Source organism: Molothrus aeneus, chromosome 4, assembly GCF_037042795.1.
Source record: "Molothrus aeneus isolate 106 chromosome 4, BPBGC_Maene_1.0, whole genome shotgun sequence".
Lineage (NCBI taxonomy): Eukaryota > Metazoa > Chordata > Aves > Passeriformes > Icteridae > Molothrus > Molothrus aeneus.
Window position 1 is genome coordinate 30577645 of NC_089649.1, and position 21871 is coordinate 30599515.

Sequence of the window (21871 nt, forward strand, 5' to 3'; positions counted from 1 at the left end):
CAAGGGAAAATCATGCTGTCATTCATGCCAAAGAAAAACCCTTCTGGAAATGAAGAATCATTTCTTTTCCCTAAAAGTTTGTAGTCCTACCTCAGACCCCAAACTAGGCTGAGGCAGACACAAGGGGACAGCTGAAGCACTGCACTCCCTCTGCTCCATCAAGAGCCAGACCAAAAAGAGAAATGGTCCCATCTGCACTGATGCTCCTGGCACTTTGGTGTTTCCCCTGCCTCATGCTCCATTTTTGAAAGGAGGACCAGGTTCTGGTCAGCAAAGCTGACTCAGGGCACAATGCCAGGTGTGGGTGCTTAGGAGTGGTTCTGTGGGGCAGTGGGATCTGGACAGCCCTGGGCCTTTGGTTGCACAGGTTTTTGCAAGCTAGAACCCTACAGAAGTTTTTTAGGTATCAGCACACTGAGGGGTCTGGCTTAGCCTCTAGTGATAGGAGATGGGGTATATCAGCTTCACATCTCCAATGGGCATCTCCACCCCTTCTAGAGCAATGACAGAGTCTTAGCCTTGGCAAGCATGGATTTGTTTTACAGCACAGCTTTCCTGGTTTGACTGTTTGGAGGCTGCAGCTCTAAATACTGATGAAGAAATGTGAAACCTTGCAGGGACAAAACTTCCAGTTAATATGGTAGGATCCCATGATCCATCCTAGCCACTGAGTTTAGCTCAGATGGTGTTAATAATGCCAGAGTTGTGGGTTTGATCCCTGTATGGGCCATTCACTAGAGCACTGGACTTGATGATTCTTATGGGTCCCCTCCAACTCAGAATATTCTGTGATTCTGTGATCCTAAGAGTGTGTCATTTGTTTTGCACATGGGAACAGGCACACACTGTTCATGAACACCATTTTAGATGCCACTGCTTCCTTTGGTCCAGCATGGGTTGAATCCCATGGGTCACTTAATGCCTTATTTACAGACAGTCTGGATAATAGCAAGGAAACTTCACCACAGGACCAGTAAGGTCAGAAACTTATGAAATCCCAAGCAGAGGAGTAGGGGAGACATGGCCACCTGTAAAAGCTCCTTGCCAAAATGAATGGAACAAACTCTCCTCTGTGTCCATTGCAGATCAGGCATGAAACGACAGGCTGTCACTTCTGCAGCGATGACTGAAGAAAAGCATTTTACCAGAAGGGGAAGTGAGTCATGCAATAAATTGCTCAAGAAATTTTTTCAGCCCTCAGCACCAGGGGATTTAGAGAAAAGTTAGATGAACCGTGAAGATATTAGCTATAGGTGACCCTGCCTGGGGTGGGGAAGGGGCATCCAGATGCCCTCCTTAGCCCTCCTCCAGCAGACTCATGGTGTTGTGTGTCAGCCCACTGGGTCTGGGTCTGCCACCCTTCCTGCACAGGAACAGAAATTTCTGTCCCTCTGTCACCATCATATAGGTGAAGACATATTAAGTGAATGCATATGCATATATTTATAGCAAATATTCTGCAGTTTGGTTATGAGACAGTCTTCCAACTTAAAGCTCCTAAACTGTTCACAAAGGAAACCTCTTAAAGTATGAAATGTATGAAATGAAAAGAAATCTCACTTGCACATGCTAGGGCTCGTATTGCATTGGCTGGAATAGCACTGAATTTTTAGGATTTAAGGGATAAGGTTTATTATGCTTCTGTCACACCATGACTTTGTTTTATAAGAAATAAAATGATGTGAGGAACAAAATGGGGAAAAAACCCCTCAACAACCTAAAGAATCAATTTGACTGAAGGCTTTGGAAAACACTGTCATTTTATGAATTATTCCAGTGCTATGCTCATAACTGTATCCTAGCTGACAGAAAAAAACCTGATCTGTTCTTTATACAAACGCCAGGGGAAACTGGAATCTGACCTTGTCTCAACCCTGTTTCGCCATTTCCCTCCTTTGGGAATCTGGGATCAGCCCAATGTTACTGTTGAATGATGCTCCTCTGTCAGCTCCCCAGCCTGGACATCCAAGCAGTGCTCCTTCAGATTGGAGAGAATAGTGAGCCTATTTTAGGAGAAATGAGCTGTTCTGAGGACAAACATCCACACAAATTAAATTAACCGCTAGCCTAAAAACAGGACCACATGGCCGTCATCCAAAATGCAGCTCTGGAGCCTTTCATTTCCCACACAGCTCTCCTTGCTGCTGCAGGGCACTGTCTGGGGATGAATCTTGTACCTCAGTGGTTCAGCAGCAGAAATGGGAAGAGGAGCTTTGAGGAGGAAGCCTGAATTCATGACAGTCCTGGGGAGCATGTGAGGATGAATTGGTGAAGGGATGATGGATCAGGATGAAGCTCAAGGTAGATTTGAGGTTCTTCTGCCTGTCAGTCTGTCTGTGAGCCATGCCAGAGTTGGATGATTTTTCTAGTTAATCACAAAAAGAAGCAGAAGCAGAATGCTGGCTACTGGGACTCAAACCTTCTGGGTCCTGCTTACCCCAGGAGCCCCAGATTATCAAAGCCTTTCTATGACCAGAGCTCCATTTCCACTTGTGCTACATTATACAATGTATAATTTTCAGGAGAAATATTTCAGTGTGTCAGTCCTGGTTCAGTAATGCTCTACACTTATATCACTGACAACAGCTCTATTTATACATATTCAAATTGAAAGTATAAGCATCTGAAGTTTCAAAAGCCATGAGAAGGCAAAAGTTCAGTTAAATTGCTTGATTGTAAAATCACAGAATTGTAGAATAATTTAGATTGCAAAAGTCCCCTTAAGATAATTGAGTCCAACCATTTCCACATAAAACATTTTCAATAAAATATTTCTAAGTGAAAACACATGACTTTTGGTTTTTGGGTTAATAGATGAAGCAAAATGTTCCACCAACCTACTTTTGTAAGTTAGAGATTTCTTTTCAGGAAATCTCTATATATGGTCACATTGGGAAGACCTTCTCTCTAGTTGAAATTACAAGAGAAAACAACACAATTACTTGCATCATCAACTTAAAAATTAATGAATAACAAATCCGGCCCATTGCAGAGCACTAACCTTGATATGTGGTGTGAGACCTGCTGCCATGTCACCCAAACAGTTAAATGCTAGCTTGGAACTGACCTCTCTGTTACAGAGCAAGGAGCTCAAGGTGAAAGGCTCCCTGGGGACAAAGGTGACTCCACAGCTGAGGTGCCTTGCATTATCCAGCATTCCACCCTGAGTCTGGCTTTACAAGAAATGCTCCTCCTGAAAAGCAGATGACAGACTCAAAACTTGTGACATTTCCCTCATGGCTTGTCCTATGCAGCCTGTGGAAACTTGAAGTTTCCGCATGCTCAGCAGTGCAGTTCCAGTCCCCAGGAGATGTTTGCAGCCCTCAAAGGACAGACAATAGTAAATCATGACAAACATTACCCCAGACCCCTCCTTCACCACTCCCTCTCCCATAGGGAAGAAGCGTCCAAGGGGAAGAACAGTGACTTACAAAAACCACTTGGGCAGGGCCCAGCAATTCTTATTCCCACTTGCATTAATGGAGCTGTGGTGCCTTTGTGTCACAGCCCCCTCCAGCCACCCGGGTTTTTACAGTGCCTGGGGGAAAGCCCACAACCCTAAGCTGCCCTGCTTACGGTGCCTCTCCTGGGGCTCTGGGAGACACATTTGTTGGTCTGTGGTGGAGTGTGACAGGTGTCCCTTGGATCCAGTAACCAGAGAGTGACCCTTCTCTGATCAGGTATTTTACTTGCAAGAAATGTGGCATTCACAAAGCAGTAGCTAAAGTCAGCATGCTAATAACTACCATAGCTGCCTTTTAACAGGGCTCAAGTCACCAGGGAATGTAGACTAATTTGCTGTAATTGGTTTAGTATGTTTAGTCTGAGCAAAATATTTTCAGCCCAATAGAATTCTGAGAAATCCCATGTCAGTTTTAATTGGGAGAGGGTTATGGCAGTACCCGAGATGCCCTATGGCCAGAGGGTGCAGGTCTCTACTGGCTTCCCCCAGCAGGAGGAGGGCACAGCCTCCTTTGGGCCTGCCCCAAGGCACCCCAGCTGGGGTCTGACCTTGCTGCTCTTGGAAACAAGATCTTCACTGCCCTTTTCTTCTGTTTGTTTTTTGTTTTCTTCTTCTTTTTTTTCCCAGCACCCTTTTCCCTTTTCTTTTCTTTTTCTCCTTGCTATCCTTTCTTACTTTTTTCTTTTTTCTTCTTTACTTTTTACACAACCAGAATAATAAATAAATACCTGAAAGTCAGGGGCAATTTCTAAGCAAGTGGGCCAGATGAGTTTAGGTCTTGAAAACCCTACACAGGGTATGCCTGAGTCTTTGCAAGACTCTTACATACCCTTTCATGAGACACACAAGGATTTGCATGTGAGGTGCTGTCTGCTTGTCATCTCCCCGTGAATGCAGCTGATAGTGGCTTCAAAATATCATTGTCACATCTTCTGGGCAACTAGGAAGGTCTGGACTCAGGAGTGGGGAATTTCCTTCTGCAAAGACAGATGACTTAAGACAGATACAAGGTACCATAACCCCATCAAATTTATTTTGAAGTATGTACATTCCTGAACAAGTATATTAGATGGCATAAGTAATGAGAGCTTAATAGTTCACAGATGATGTGCTCACACACATTTTGCAAGATCCAGCAGCCAGCCGTAGCCAAGTCCCCAGTTTATGTCCCCTGACTCTGCTTTCCCCAAACATTGCTCCAAGTGCTTAAAAGTGCTAAGTCCTACAACCATTCCCCTCTTCCTTTTGGCCTTGGAGCTCTGCAGTGTGAAATTAAACCCAACTGAACTACCAGCAAAGCTTTTTTTGGTTTTTTTTTTGGGGTTTTTTTGGGGTTTTTTTGTGGTTTTTTTTTTGGTTTGGTTTGTTTTGTTTTGTTTTTTTTTAATTCTAAGGGTCAGGTGTCTATTGACAGCAGATGCTCAAGTTAAAAGTTGGCAACCGTCTTTATCAGTTAAATGAGCTTACTGCTGCGTGGGATCAAAAATAACCCACTATTATTTTCACATCTATTACTTTGGCCATGTCATATAAAGCCAGACCCTATTCTTTGTGCCTCAGACATAAAAAGTTGCCAGCAATGACATTATAAGTAAAGAGAAGTTGATCCCAGAGTTTTACCTGCGCAGGATTTACAGAATCAAGTTGCCTTTAAAAAAATTCTCCTGTTAAAAAACCTACTTGAACATGGTTTTACACATATTTACATTGGTTTGACACAGGCTTACCTCCACTGAACTTAGTGATGCCCTTTGATTTTTTTCAACCTTGCTGGGAGAGATCAGCTTAGCCCATTAGGTCTGCAAGCACACATGTAAATCTAACAGGAAAAAAATCCCAAAACCAAAGAAACAGACAGCAAAACATACCACAATTTTGGTGGGGTTTTTTCCCATTCACAGTAGCAATCAGAAGTCTACAAGCAATCACCAACCTGCCCAAACACACAGCAGTGATGGCCTGGTAATATCTGAGGGATGCTATGGCTGTCCCCGTAGGTGTGGGTGCCAGGCACAGCCATGCAGCAGAGGGAGACCCAACCTTCCCATCTTCCATAAGTCCCACCTGTTTCCCACAGCTTTGGTGAGAGAGCAACACAAACCTTGTCCCCAGCTCCACTCACACTGCTGGGAGATCAGCACTGCTAACACAGGAACAAACAACCTTTCTTCCCTTCCAACATCCTGGACTTAATAATCATTGTAATTACAATTTGTTTAACATTGAAAGCTAAAGCGATATGCCAGAAAACAAAACAAAACAAAACAAAGCAAAATTTGCACCAAAAAAGATAGTAAAACATTGTCTCCAGACTCCAGATATCAGTTCTTAGGGTTTTTTTTGAAAACAGCTGTGTCACACAGGGTGCTGATGTGGAAAGTCAGCTGGCCCTGCCCTCTGCATCAGAACAGGTTTAGCTGCCTTTGCCAGGTGGGAAGGTCCAGCTCCTCTCCAGGTTTGACTCCTGCCAGTAAATGGCATTAATGAAGTTTTCTGAACAAGTTGAAAATCTGCTTGAGTATTGCAAGATTTGAAGCTTCAATGGCCATTTGTAAATTAATGTAAAACTTTGTGCTGTGAGTGTATAGGAAGTCAAAAAGCATTTGGGGGCTCTTAAACACTGATGAACACTCAACATATTCGGCAAACCATGATAAACTCTTCAGCAGTGCCTGAAAACATCCCAGCTCCTTCCCCTCTCACTTCAGCAATCCTTTCCATCCTTAGCTTAGATTTTTAAAAATTGTCCTGACATTTCTTGCTGCCCACAGTGTTCCAGAGGAAGAGCCTCAGGAGAAATACAAATGTCAGACACAGGTACAAACCTTTGCTCCTGTTCTTTCTCTTCTTCCAGAGAGTACCTTGTGAGAGGGTACCTCGAATATTTTCAGAGCAGACAGTTCAACATTGGAAAAAACTTGGATTTGTGTTCAGCGTTCAATAGTTTGATGGGGTAAAGGTCTGTGCAGCCATTTTAATTCTGTTCAGCCATTTATTACTTTTATGCAAAGAATGCACATGGTTTCAACATCTTTGTAAGCTTGATTAATAGTCTATTAAAAATCTTCTTGATATACAAAATCTCAAAAAACCCCAAAACAAAACAGAAAAAAACCCAAAACAGCAACAAAAAAAAAAAAAAAACAAGCAAAAAACCAAAAAAAACCCCAAAAACAACAACAACAACAACAACAAAAAAAAAAAAAAACAAACAAAAAAACCCACCAAAAAACCCCAAAACCCCAAACAAAAAAAGTCTCTCAAGTGGGCTCTGAACTGGCAAAAATCTGAGATCGATATTCCCCTTTCCTTCCTCATTTTAACCTAAAGGATGCTTTGAAAGGGTGAGATGCACTATCCTTAGTGAGCATAAAAGTGAGCTAATTAATAGACAACTGCTGCTCTTTACTTAAAAAAAATAGACAAAGCATGAAATATTTTCCTGTGCTATTTCTTTTGAGTCAATATTCAGTCTGGACATGAGCTGTATTTATCAATTAATACTGAGATTATAGACTAAGTTTCACATATCTGAATGCTCAAGTCCAGGAGGGATGCTCCAGAGAAGAAGGCAGAAAGAAAATATGGACTTGGAGGGAGAGTTTTTCTGGGTCAGACTTAAAGCTGCAGAAGTTTAACCAAGCAAGGGGTACCACCAAAAACCTTGAAATGTAATATTAAGACTTGTACATCATAGTACAGTTCATTTTTCATAAAATTCCTCATTTTGTGACTATCTGGCAGGCTGAGGAAAAATGTGGGGATTCTAACCATGTTTTCCCCTCATTTATTAAGTGTCTTTTCTAAGGTGATGTCTAGAGCTGGATCATTCCTTATGTCCTCAAGAATAGATGGAACTTAGTCACTGCCACAAAAACAAATGGATGAGTTTGGTAGCTCATAAAAACAAAGTCATGCCTGGAGAGGAATGGTGAAGCAGCCTGACAAATCTTCCTAACAGCAAAATGAATGTCAGCTCAAGTATTTGGGAGATGCCTGTTCTGGATGCTAAAAATGCTGACTTTCTCTTCTGTTTGACAGTGACATACAACCAAAATGTTTTCTTGAGACAGCAAAACAACAGAGGAGATTTTAGGCAGAATATTTGGAAAGAAGTCCTAATGGTTGAATGTACTAGTGAGTGGCATATCCACTCCAGGGAAATGAAGGGAAGCCTAATTGATTGAATCATTTGAAACTGTATTAAAGTGAACATTGGAAAATATGTCGTGAATGAAGAACTACCTTCCACTGACTGACATCTCTGATTTCTGTCATTCTTCAAAAAGCCTAGAATCAGTGTCATTTTGGGAGTGCTGTATTGCTGTGGTTGGGGAGCCAAGGCTTCAGGATGCCAGATCAGTCACACCTGAGAGCAACCTGAAGGCACTAGGGCCATGCTGTGTACAAGTGCATCCAATGAGGACACCTTCCTCAAACCAGTAATTAAAACCCAGTGCTAGCTGGGGTTTCCAGACTGAAGAACCTTACATTGAAAAGACCCTGTTCTGGCTATCCTGAACCTCGGAGGGTCCCAGGCTGCTAGGGGGATCAGCAAAGAGATGAGCTCCCAGGGAACACCAGGGAAGACACAAGACTGCAAAGGTATTGTGTGTCCTGGTGGAAAGTTTGAGGTTGGGCAGAGATGTTCAGACTGGGAAGAAAGCAAGCAGTCTGGGAAAACTGGGGGAACTGCCCTGCCTGTCTTACACCAACCTGATAGAGCAGGCAATGGTTACCATTGAGGAAAGCAATAAGAGAAAGGGCAAAAAGCACACTGCAAGTCCAGAAATCCTACTGTTCATTAAAATAAACCATATTAAAAATTATGACACCCCATCACATTATTGCTTTTACAGAAAACCTCTATAGCTTGCGCAAACCTGGTCCTGTCTGTTCCCCTGTGGAATAAGAATAGGGAATGAGAAAGACAGGCACATTATATTCCAAAGTTTTCAAGACTGACAGTCAGTTCGGGCATCTGCTAGTTTCCAATCTGCTAGTTAGTTCTCCACACCATCTCTGTGACCCATCACTGTCACCCTGAATAACGGCACCTTCAGCCTGCAGAAAGTGCCTTGGGGTTTTCACTGGCAAAAATGAATGAAGCACAAAAATATTTTCAATCAGGACTGGAACAAACTTCACATTGCACAGCTGCAGTGTAAGTGCCGTTCCCCAGAGACCCTCTAGTATTTGATTAAGGTATACAGAAACTTGACTCATATTTTATGGACATTCATTTTCATGATACATTTTTAAAGAGACAGCATATATTTCCATAGTTTGGAAGAAATTAAGGCTGTTATTTTAAGAGGAATAATATGTTTATAACATGCAGCAGATCTTGATGGCAGCTGAAGCAGCAGCATGGGAGCTGTGGCATTAGCTGCTGTGGGGGACTTTGGTGGGAGAAGCACCATGAACCATTGTAGAAATCATGGTGATTTAAGTTTTAATTTTTAAAAGGAAGAATAAGCAGGAGAAGAAGAACTTTAAAGCTTCCATGGGACATGTACTCCAGGCTTATGGGAGCAGAACTGAGTGTTCAGCATCAGCAGGCAGGGAAGGAAGCAGGGCTACATCCTATACCCGTTGGTGAAAGCCCAGCCAAAAAAGCTCTGATATGCTCTGGGACAGAAAATAGCCTTGAAGAAGGATGTGGTCCCACCTATCTGCCCGTAAAAGAACCTTTGGGCTGACACTACCAGACCGGGGGTAAATAAATTTATAAATGGGCAAACACATAAAATGGGCTAATCAATAGCAAAGTGGGGTAATGCTTAGCAGAGCACATCCCCTTTAGGGCCATTCTGTATGCTGTGAGAACTGCCAGCACGTGCTGCACTGGCCCCCAAATAGTGGGGGGCACACAAAAACTGCTTACCTGTGGACCTTAGCATTTCTGCAGGTTATGAAACTCACAAGATGCTTCAGCAAAAGAAGGCCTGCTCCATCTTGTACCTGGGCGCCAGGGAAGACAGGGAGGCTGCTGGGGATTCACACCCCTGGCGACAGCAGAATAAACCCTGTTGTTTGCAGAAAGATGGCAACTCTGTGAATCACATATTTTGCTAAAACCTCATTATCGCAGTAGGAACACTCTCCATCTGTTTTTATGTAAATAATTTCAAAGTGTATGATGTGTGTAATGTATTTTGTTTGAATTAGTTTTCACCAGTGAGATGAGGATAAAGATTTTCTTTTATATTACACAGCTGGTTTTACTTCTTCTTAGCATCCGATACTTTTATTATTTCTATACAAATTCCTTTACTGCAGGAGATTTATTACTTATAGTAATCTTGCGTGCTGTGAATTTCTTATAGCTCATTCATTTGGTCTTTCATGTGACTACTCTAGACAGGAGATAGAATGAAAAGGAGGAGATCTAAATCTGGTCAATATTATGGGGTGGTTCATCAGGAGTCATGCCTGCTGTCTTTTTTACAGTATCCAAGTTTTTATGTACATTGCTCAAAGAATTAACTAGTTAACCCAAATAGAGCAGCAGAACCAAATTATTTAATGCATCAAAATCCCTCAGAGATGTTGAAAATTATGAGTGTTCAGAGACAAATATTGTTTTTATTGCATAGTCAGACAAGGACCCCTAAACCCACCAGTGCTAATGCAAATAATAAATAACAATGAAACCTGCAGGAGCAGTTTCAGAAGATGCATTGATACTGAACATGGAACTGCACATGTCTAGCTGAGAAACTGGTTGAGTACAGCAAAATTTTGCTAAGTGATAGAACCAATAGCAAATGTGATGCCATTTCCTGGGTCATTTGTCCAAAACAGAGGATAGGAGGAACAGAATTATGTATGTTCAAATAATTTTCTTTTGGCAATTTCAGAATAAAATCTTTCGATGATTTTGTTCTGAAACAAGATTGCTTTTAGAAGAGGTAATGACATTAAATTGGAAGAGGGTGGGTTTAGATTAGACATTAGGAAGAAATTTTTTACTGTGAGGGTGGTGAGGAACTGGGACAGGTTGTCCAGAGAAGTTGTGGGTGGACTGTTCATGGACAGGTTGGACTGGGCTTTGAGCAATGTGATCTAGTGGAAGGTGTCCCTTCCCACGGCAGGGGAGTTGGAACTAGACAATCTTTAAGGCCCCTTCCAACCCAAACCATTCTGTGATTCTATGATCTTTGCCATAAGATGAGGTGATTCATGCAGCCCAAACCAGAAGCATATGGACTGTGATGTCCTGTCACTTCCTTGGCTGAGCTGCTCTTTACACATAACTATGTGGAGGATCAAAGGTTATTGACAGAAGTCATAAAGGTTCAAGTTGTATATACCGAGACTTCTTTGTACAACACTTAATTACTGCTCCTCCATCTAGAGGGATATCCCCACAAGATTATGTTGCCTGCCTTATGACTGTACTTGATATGTATCAAAATAACATTTGTAAATGATGTGTGTGAGAGGCTAGGGGGGAAATGTAAAGTAAGCATTGCAGAGGTATAGAAGTGGGGCAGCACCACTTAAAACACACTTAAGAGATTGGGGAGTGTAAGCAATTTCTAAGTGTCACCTGCACTGATCTCTACAAATAAGCAAGAGCAGTGAGACAGACAGACTGATAGAGGCAGACATGACATAGGAATCTTTTTTCATTTCAGTCTGAGCCCTGACTGTGCAAGGGATGGATTTAACAGTGGGAAAGTGAAAGGCTGAAGATGGCAAACTAATGCTCTCTTGTTGAAAGATGGAACCCAAAAGGCTCTATACCACCCACACCACCCATTTCACATGTAAAACTCAACTCACTTCATCCCTGAAAGCCTCTGGACTTACTGCTTGTTGCAGGTCAAAGTATAAATCTGCCTCTGAACCTACAGTGGTCTGGGGAACAGTATCTGGCATCTCACAGAATCAAAGAATTGTTAAGGCTGGAACAGACATCTAAAAATACCAAGATCTTGAACCAATCCCACCCCTTCACATGGGGCACCGAGCATCATAAGGTGTGCAGCTCCATTTCCACTCTGGGCTACTGTGGGACCAGTATCCTGTCCCTTAAATCCTCCATGTGGGTGTGTGTGGCACAGAGGGGATGCAAAGCATGGAACTGACACTGAAAGCCAAGGGCTGAAACAGGCTGAGTAAAACCAGTTTTCCCTCATCTTTCTCTTTGGTTTTAAGTGAACAGATTAAACACTATTAAGCCAGTCCAAATAAAGGAAATGGTATAGAGCAGTATAAAATTCAAGCAATGTCAGAAGGAAAGATGCAGAAATTGTTTATGGGTATTGTCTGTTACCTTTGCCTGCTGAAAGGACTTGTTGGCTAGATTGAATCACTATATAGACATACTAGATGTGACTTTGATTTCCAAAGCTTTTTAAAAAAACCCAACCAAGCAGGCAATTACTGATATACCTTGTAATGACTAAAATAAAAAAAAACAAAACAGCATTGCTCAATTTTTTGATGAGAATTGGAGTTCAACTTGCAGGGTTTTTTTTGTTTCCTTTACTTACACCACTAAAAATTGAGTTCTTTGACTTCAAAACAGCTGCTGGATGCTGTTGGGTCAATACATAGGTGGATCTGCATAATGAGTTGCTGCACTCTTGTTACAAGGCTAGCATCAAGCTATGTTAGACATAAATCAAGGAAGGTAAGATGACTTTGTTAACTTATGGTGTACGTTTCATTATTGTACAACTCCCCTGTTGTGGGGAACATTTTTATTCTCAGCTTTTATCAGCTTAAAGGCAGAAGAAGTAATACATGGGATTTCCTGAGGCTTTCTTCGAGTTAGAATGAATTGGGATATATTTATTTTTTAAGAATTAATTTTGTTTCTTGTCTGCCCTCAGTATTGCCACAAGAACGTTGTGATTTCTTCAAATCATTGTTTTGTCCTTCACATTTATCACAGTCCTTATAGATCTGCTTCTTTTCTACAGACAGGTCATTAACCATTGACAGCATTTGATATAGCTGGTATCCAAAATTCATCCTGTGCTCACCAATTGACTCCATCCTCTAAATCATGTGGTGTAAATAACTTCACACTCCAAACTAGGAGACAGGGGAAGCAAGCTGCTCCTCCAAACAAGATGATAACTTTCAGTAATAACCTTGACAAGCTGAAGAGTGAGGCAGCATGGGCTGGAGCACCATCTGCTGGCATCCTGTCTGCTGACTGCTTTTGCTTTTGGTTGCTCCCTCTCATTCCTGGATGCCACAGCTGATTGCACCCAGAGGACACGGTGGCCAGGGGTCCTTGCCTGCACTATTGCAGAGCACAGGACACGGTGGCAGCCCAAGAGGGTGCAGGAAAGGGCAGGAGAGTGGGTTTTCTCCTCACCAAAGACTGGCAGGAGCCCAGGGGGCTGTGACAGTGCCAGGAGCATGGCCTGGAACTGACACTTCATCCCCCACCCTCCCAGTGCCCTGTGGCTGGGCATAGGGCAATCTCGACACCACTGCTGGAAAGGCAAATATCTCCACAAAAACAGCTGAAAATTGCAGTGAACAACTCTCAAAAACATCATTTTTGGCTTTCTGGGTACTGCTGACCTTGCCTCAGGCCTTCCCTGAGCAGAGTGGAGTACATTTTTGCAAGGGTGATTGACTGCCAGAATTAAATGTTTCTTTTGGGTTTGTTTTTTTTTTGTTTTGTTTTGGTTTTTTTTTGTTTTTGTTTTTGGTTTTTTTTCTCGTACATCACCATAACTGTTCTCCCTGTAAAACATCCTTTCAAGTGTCTGGTTTTGTAACTGTCAGAGGACATTCACATATTTTCCCTTTCCCCACATTAGCTGCTGCAAGCTCAGTTCATGCACGGATTTCTTGCCACGGGCATTCCATAGAGGACAGAAGGGCCCAAAACAGCTGTGGAGAAATCCTGGCTCTTGTGGAGGTCTCCACAACTTGGAGCTTCCACAGGTGCCAAAAGAAACTTTTTACATGGCCACATTTTCTATTTAATAGTCACTGGGTAAAATACACACACACGAGATACTGCAAAGGAGAGATGAACAAGAATGATCTCAAAAAAGTAACCCATGAGGTCACTCAGAGCACCCTGAAGATACAAACACCAAGAAAGGGGAAAATAACTATCCTGTCATGCAGTATGGAGAAACAACACATTGTTCTCTGTGTCTCTGGGAGTAGGACAAAGTGTAGAGAGCTCAGCTTGCCAGGAAAAAGTTCAGATTGGACACTTTGAAGACCTTCCAATAGGACAGATACTAGAGCACTACAGCAAGCTCCATGTGGGGTCTCTATGGCCAGGACCAAGTCAGGCTTTTCTCAGGAATGAGGGAAGAGTAACTGACCTCGTCCCAATGCACAGAGGTGGATCTTGAAATCCTCTTCCAGCTGTGTCTTCTAGCCTTGGTGTCCTGAGTGCAAACTCGTGCACCCCTGGTGCAGACTTCCCAGAAGGAAACATATTTATCTTCTTAGAAGCACATCTTGGATGTCTGTAGAACAGGGAAAACTACAGATGAAGTTAGGAAGCAGATGAAAGTCGATATTCAGAATTACAGGTTTAAATTTAGACAGAAATTAGGATCAAATTCTACTGCAGCATCTTAGACATTTTTTCTCCCACTTTGGAGCTGAAGTTTGGTTCTCCCTACCACAGTCTCATGAGTAATATTTATGAAGATTCGGCCAATGTCTAAGTATGCTCAATGTCCTAACATTTTCAGGCCCAGCTGTATTATTATGCATTGTTCCTCTACACATTCTCAACCTTATAACCAAAATATGTCTCAGAAAGCTCAGGGACCATTTTAGACTCCAACAGGCAGACAGAAAATTTGCCATGTTGGAATGGACTGTAAAGACCCTGATCTGCATAAAACTGAGAATTCCCATGGAGAACAACTAGATGTGGGAGGAGTGAGAAAACAAGGAAAAAACCCATATTTTTAAGGAAATATAGCAGACTGAATTAAAGACTAAGTTTCAAATGTTTCCAAGCCTCTGTCACTAGAATCAGTGCACTTAATAGAAATCATGCTAATATGTAAATGTTTTCAATTAAGTTATTATCTTTTCATATTTTATTTGTTTATTTAGTCATGGTGTTTAACAGCAAAAATATCTTTTCAGCACAGGGCCTTCAGGGATATTAAAGAAAGTTCCTTTATTATTTCAGGCGGATGCTGAGAATAGCATATATGTTTTATGTAGATGTGGCAGATCAGTGAAAGCATTTCCTCACAAGACACACAAATCCAACATTTTGTATTTTGTTCTCATGCAAAGGCATAACAGGAAAAAAAAGTTATGAAAGACACGGAGCAGCAAGCTAGGAAAAATCCCATAGTCAAGCACCACAAAGAGCCAAATACTCAAGCCTCTTTAAATCAAGACTTCCTAACTTGCCTTCTTGTTTCTGACACCCTCTCACACTCTCACCTGTTTGGGTATAAGTCTGGAAGAGAAATGCATACTTCATCTTTGGATTCCACCCTGTATGCAGAACCACATGTGCGCCTCAAATGTGTCCCTGGTTGAGGATTAAATTTTAATCTGCATTTTAAAACACATGTGGTGGTGATTGAAAAAAATTGGGGAAGAAACATTGCTGTAACCACAAGCTATTTAAAATGTTGACTCTTTGAAGCTGTCCTGAATGCTGTAGAGCTGGATTAACCCAGCTGGTGAGGTAGATTAATATGCTGCATGTGGCTGATGTGCTCGTACACCTGGTAGATTATACAGATATATACACAGCACACAATGCTAGTGACATATTTAAGAAAAGGAAGTGGTAGGAATTTTCTCCAAAGTACAGAAGCTTCTCCAAATTTCTCTATTATGTGCAGATGTATACAGGCACAATGTGTTTGAACTCAGTGATTGTCAAGATGGCATCGTGAGAAAGCTTCTTTGTTGTGATGGTGCACAACTCAGGGACATGTTTTCTGAATAAGAAAAGTCTCTGGGTATTAATAATTTCTTGAAAGCTTACCAGACAGCTAGCTACACATTTCCATACTGTGAAAGGAGATGAACTTGTATAAAACAACCACTCTGTATCATCTGTATCCTGCCAGTATATAGGCTACACAGCTGACCCCCGAGTACGAAAAAGCACGGAATGTACAATTTGTTACATAAGCCTATGCCTTGAGATAGTGCTAGTTTCCTATTTCTCTGGACTGCAACAACACTGTAATGAAAACAAACTGAAGTCTAAGGAGGCCACAAATGCCACCTTCTGTCTGCTGCAATGATGAAACTTTTAATTACAAAATGAGCGAAGCCAGTTAAACTCCATAAAACTGTTGATTGTGTTGGCCTAACACAAATACAGTTCTTGCAAAAACATACCTTCCTGCTAGCTTTTTCTCCTTTTACTTAGGCATATTGCTCAAAAAACATAGAACCATAGAATTTTTAAACTCCACAAAATGTAATTTGCATCACTGGATTTGTGATGCTGTTGTTAATGGCCAAGATCAATAAACTATTTAAGTGTGTCAGTATGCTTTGCTGGCTGCCTGTAGGAATGAAATAAACCCAGTTTCTGCTGTAGCCTGGTGAACTGGAGAAACTGAATGTGTTGGAATAAATCCATTTATGCTCACTGGAAAAGTGTGGGGTTTATCTCTGAAAGCACACTTTCAAATTTGCTAGCTGTTGAATGAGATCAGTACATAAAATGGATCACATTCATTTTTGGTGCTATTATGTCATCCTCAAAAATGGGTTGAGCTCTACATGTCTCAAATTCCAAATCATATACTTGGTCCTGTAAATTTTCTGCATGATTTTGTAATAGCAGTGTCCATCAGTGAACTCAGCTTCAAGTATGCTAAAATTGTGAGTCTTAAATTCATAATTCATGAAAATAGAACACTGCAGGAGCTTGAAATAAATACGTGTGAATAAAAATATTCCCTAACAGAAGCTGCATGGATTTTAAAGTTACAATGAGCACACTTCTGGACATTTTTTTTTGTACTAAGCTATTAGATGCTAAGGAAAGTAACTCACTAAAAACTTATTATTCATGAGTTCTCATATGAATGTCTGTTATATTGTATTTTTATGCTGCACAGTTGAATAAAGAGGGAAATTGTGTCATGTACTGGAAGGTATGTCAGCAAAGCAAGGCATTGGCTGTACGAGGCATGGAGAAAGCAAAGCTACTAGTAATTTTGAGTCAGCTAAATATCTTTTGATGTTTCTCAAACCAGATAGCAAAACAGATCCTAAGAAAGCCAGGCATCTGATAAAAAATTATGACTAGAATATAATCCAACAACAATGGCCACATTTCTGCAGGAGTAACAGACTAGGCTCCCCCAGGTTACACCAAGTAAATCGAGCAGTGTCAGGGAATTTACTGTTTTAACAGTCCCTGCCTGTTGTCTCAAACAGTTCCTGGGCATTGGGGAGAGAGATTTCTGTCTCCACATTGTCTTGGCATGCCCATATTTACCAGTGTGCATCTTCTAAAGGTGCGCTTCTTCCTCTAACTGCTCCTATGAAGAGTCTCTCTGCCATTGCAACAAATAGGTTGATGAAGAAAGATGGAAAAGAGCCTGAGATTAGAAGAAGAGAATCTTTTTAGGGATTCCTCCCGTATTTGCTGCAGTTTCATCTCATGGATATTTTTGGAGAAGTGAAATTCTCTGAAACAGAGGGCAGAGAGCTGGCTTTTGTCAATGCACCCAACACTCCTGCCCTCTGGCCCCACTGTGCTTGTCAGCTTCCTTCAGCAGGTTTTGCAGGTGCTGAGGAGCAACAGCTGCATGTTTCACTGTGAAAGGAGCATTATGCACTGAGGCTGTGTCCACTTCCCTCAAAGCACCTGGTGGCCTTGTATGAGGTGCAGAAATGTATGAGTATTGTATGAGTAGACAGAAATGCTGCAGTGATGAGTGGATGGTGCCAATTTCCCTTGACCTGTGTTTCTGAGATGAGTTGACAAAGCTGAATGACACCCCAGGACTGCACTCCCCTCAGAGCTCTCAGGCAGGGGCGGTGCTGGTGTCACCCTTGCCAGGCAGTTGGAGGATACCAAAGGGAGGCACGGCTGCTGCCATCAGTGCAAGGCCAAGGACTGCAGGGACACGATGGAACCACCTCTGACTGCAACACCTGATTCCCCGCTTGCTCACACACACACTGAACCACAAGGGACTCCAAGACAGCACCATAAACAGTCAAGAATCAGAACAAATAGGACTGAGATCTTTACAAGCCTTAGTATTTTGAGTAGCTCACAAAAGAGTTTCCTTCCACTCCAGTCTTGTGCCATCAGAGTTCGCTTGTCAAAATTGGAATATTTTGTTTTGTTCCTCCATACATGTAGGCTTTGAGTGGCCTTTTTTTTCTCTAAAAACAACCAGCCCAAACTGAAGGCATCTCAGCACTTGCTGAAGTACCAATAACCATTGGAAGGCCTACCTGAAGTACCAACAACTATATGAGGAGGGCCTAGCTACCGCCACACCCTGGCTATTCAGTTCTGACACATTTGCAAGTGAAGAAATACCAGGCAGAGCTGAAATGCTGAAAACCAGCTAAACCAACTTTGTCTTGGCAACACACATAATTATATTCAATGTCTGTCTTTTTGTGTCATCTGAAATTCATAACTAATGCCTTCATATCTAATATACCATTTGAATGTGCAGTTTGCCACAGCTGAAGGCCCTTGAAAAAAAAAAACAACAAACAAACCCTGTTAGATCATGGCTTACCTGAATTCTGTTTTTCCAGTGGTACTACACAGAAAAGAAATATGTATGGCGAAGTACACACTGCAGCTGGCAGCTAAATGAGGCTTGCTGTAGTATTTTAGTGGTGAATCTTGGGGCCAGCCCATCATCATGTAAATCCGCACTCCTTTGTTGGTGTGGTTTTGTAGGAACCTGGTACCATTAATGTCTCCCCAAGTCCAACAAAACAGTTCATCAGTGGGGAACCCACCAGTCCTGCTTTGCAAGTGAAAGACTCATCATGAAGTCTTTCAATGTCAGCAGGCTATTTAAAAATGGAATTTGTGGCAGTCTGCAAGAGACTTCTGTAATTTCAATTAGGCTTTCTTTGGAATGGGCTATCTGAGAAAAGTATGGCTTTGGAAAATAAAGGCTTTATCTACTTATTAGCAAGTCAATAAAAGCCATGAAGACTCCAAACTTCTGCTTTGGCTTTGTGTGCCTTAACAGACCAAACAACCTAGCTTCATTTGAAACTGGTTTCAAATTACTTGCAGATGGCTGGATGCAGATGAAAGACTGCATAAAGGTGTTCCTTATTCTATTCTCTACTCCCTAGACTATTGGGCTATGTGCTGACACTTGGATGCTTGTTTTACAATATCATTTGACATGTGGGATTTATGTGTCAAAATTTCATTTAAAGCCAAGAAAATGTCAACTAGCAACTACAGAGAAGCAGCAAAAGGCTGTGCTTTTCAAGACAGAAGTCAGTGAGTTGGACACTGCCAAGTCTTAACCCTGTACCAAGCACACACAGACAAAAATTTCACCCAACTGCCAGCAAACTAAGATTCCTTTGGTGTGTTCTGCTGAGATTCCATTACTGCCTTTATCATTAAGAAAATAATGTAATAAAATGAGACCTTTTCCCTGAATGCATTAATAAAGATAACTTGTTGGTCAAGCTCCAAAACCACTGGAGCCACATTTAATTTACTGCCTTTATGGATTTAGGATTTGGTTTGCTGCTATGTTCAGTCCACTGCAACAATATAATGGGAAATTGTAATGGCATGTTTAAAAGAAAGAGTTTATAATTTATCACTGAAGCTTTAAAATGTCTTGTGCAGACATCCACAATTAAATGCTACCAAAAATAGGCTTTTCACATGGTTTCACCACAGCTCACCAAAGGAGAAAGTGCAGAAGAGCCAAATAATCATCAATATAGCTTTTTATGCCAGTTTGGTGCAAAGAACAACTAAAATAGCTTTTGAGGGTTTTGCAACCCCATTTTGCTTCTTCTTATGTCAAGAGTAACTGTGTATTACTTCATAAAATATCAGATACTATACTGCTTTATTCCCAATCAATAAAAAGAATGAGTTATGTAAAGATCCTTCTGACATCTTCTCAGTAGCTGCTCAGATAGGCAATGCTATTTTGTCCATGCCTTGTTTAGACAGTGGAGGCTTTGCCATCACCAACACATGAAGCACTGAGAAAGGCAGAGCACCTATGAGGTGAAGCTCCATGGGCATCACATCATGACAGACATAAAGGTGACATAAAAGACCTGTATCCCAATGTTATCCACACAGGAAGAGCATTTGCTTATTAAGCAATTGCCTGTGTGTTCCTCTCCTCCTCCTGGAACAGCAGGATCCTCCTCTTTCTCTTTCTCAGCCTTCAGGAGATGACAGCAGGAGCTCAGTCTTCACATGGCTGAGCAGTCTCTCACGACACCATGATGTGATCCAACCCCTGGCTGAGAACACATAAAAGCTCCTGAAAGAGGGTGGTCACCAAACCCACACAGTTCATTTGGATTAATTTTAAGATTGCAGAATATAGTAAAGAATATCTGAAAAATTCTTTCAGATTGTCCTAGGAAATGCACCCAGCTCCTTACTTTGGGGCAAGGCAGAAAGGAATTTGCCATTTTAAATTTACCATCAAGACTGATTAAATGCTTTGTAGCTTGTGTTGGATAAGGCATTCTTCCACTCAGGTGGCAAAAAAGGCCTTACTTAGAAAATGCAGCTTGTCCAGAGACTTGCTCTTAGTGCAGAATTAAACAAACACATTTTTTATTTGCATTTAAGAGTTTCCATTTCTGCAGCTTTTGCCAGAAGACTGAGGAGGTCTGTGATGTGTAATTTACTGCTCAGTGATTTTAAAGATGAATATTTGGATTCTCATTGATATTTGGTTTTTGTTAGCTCATTTTGTTACTAGGGAAGTTTCCACAAGCAGCTTTATATAAACTCAATCTATTTTCTTGTTCTGTCCTCGGGATAGAGTATGTCTTGCTTCAGGAAGAATTTGGAAAGAAATGCTCTGGGGTTTTTTGGTTTCCTTTGCTTTTCTTTCTCTCCACAGCTCATGCTTATACTTTCTATTAATTCCTTGCTGAAGGTAAATTCTTTATTGCTGGGATTTCTGTCAGTAGTTTTGGGATTCCTCCTCCTCCTCACAGACCTTGAGAGCCAGGCTCTCCAGAACAATGGGGTGCATTGCCTGCATCCTCACTTTTCACATCCCAAAACCCATCTGAAGCCTATGGGCTTGTGTCTCCAACAGGGGCCCACCATGGCCAGTGAGAAACAGCTGAGACCCCAAACAACCAGATCACACCAGGGCCCTGGTGACCAGCTCATCTTTATCACCGTATAGGTGCTGTAAAATCCACCATGGCCAAAGCAGTTTTTGGAACCTTTTAAGAAATTAAGTCCACAAAAAGTCCTGAGAGCCATAAAATCAAGCTCAAATCAAGTTTAGAAGTTGAAATCCAAAATATGAATCCTGACAGCTCATGCTCAACAGGCAGCTGGCCCTTCTGGGAGCACCAGGACCTGGATGGCCCCTTGGCAAGGGCTGAGCATGGTCCTCCTGCCCACACTGGGTGCTGCCCAAGCCTTGGCAACTTGTCAAGCTTAAGCCAAGTCAAGGCCCACAGATAAGACCCACTTAGATGGTCACTCCACTGGATGCCCAAGGACATGCCTCACAGGAGTTTTCAGAACAGGACTTTTCAAAAAATCCAGCAGCAATACTTTTGAAAGGTGGGCAAGGGGAGGCGACACACCTTTGCACAACAGCCAAACAGCTGGAACGCTCTGCCAAAGAGCGAGCAAATCCACTTCATTTCCTCCTCCCTATGGAAGGCTTACAGCTCACCAGGTTCCCTGATTGTGTTTCACCTGGGCACCTAATCAAACAAACTGTTCATGAAGTAAGAGCTGACTGAGCAATATTTCAAACCCTGCAGCTCTATGTACAATAGAAGTTGTTTTAAAATTACTTGCCAAATTAGCTCAAGCGAGCCAGAAGCACGAACTCCTAGCCAAAGCCCTCAGTGCAAGTCTGAAAGTTGAAATAAAACTTTTAGGGCTCTTGAAAGAACAGGAGATGAGGGAAATGGCATTCACATTTATTACAGAAATGTAATTCATAATCCCAGCGGTGGGAATGTTAATGCCTTATGATTAATGACCGTGATTTCTTTGTGAAAGCAAAAAGATCTCTGGAACCGAGGACACTACAGAGAGCAAATGAAACGCCCTGTAATCATGGCAATGATTCAGAAAAGCAGATAGGGATGTGCCCTACCTTAAGTACCTGCTTAAGTGCTTTGCTGCCCAAGGCTGTGCTTTCCCTGTACTAACGTTTGTCTTGCCTTTTTCTTAGTGAATGCATTCTCTTTCTGCTTCATTTAATTTTTAAGTAAAATAGCTTC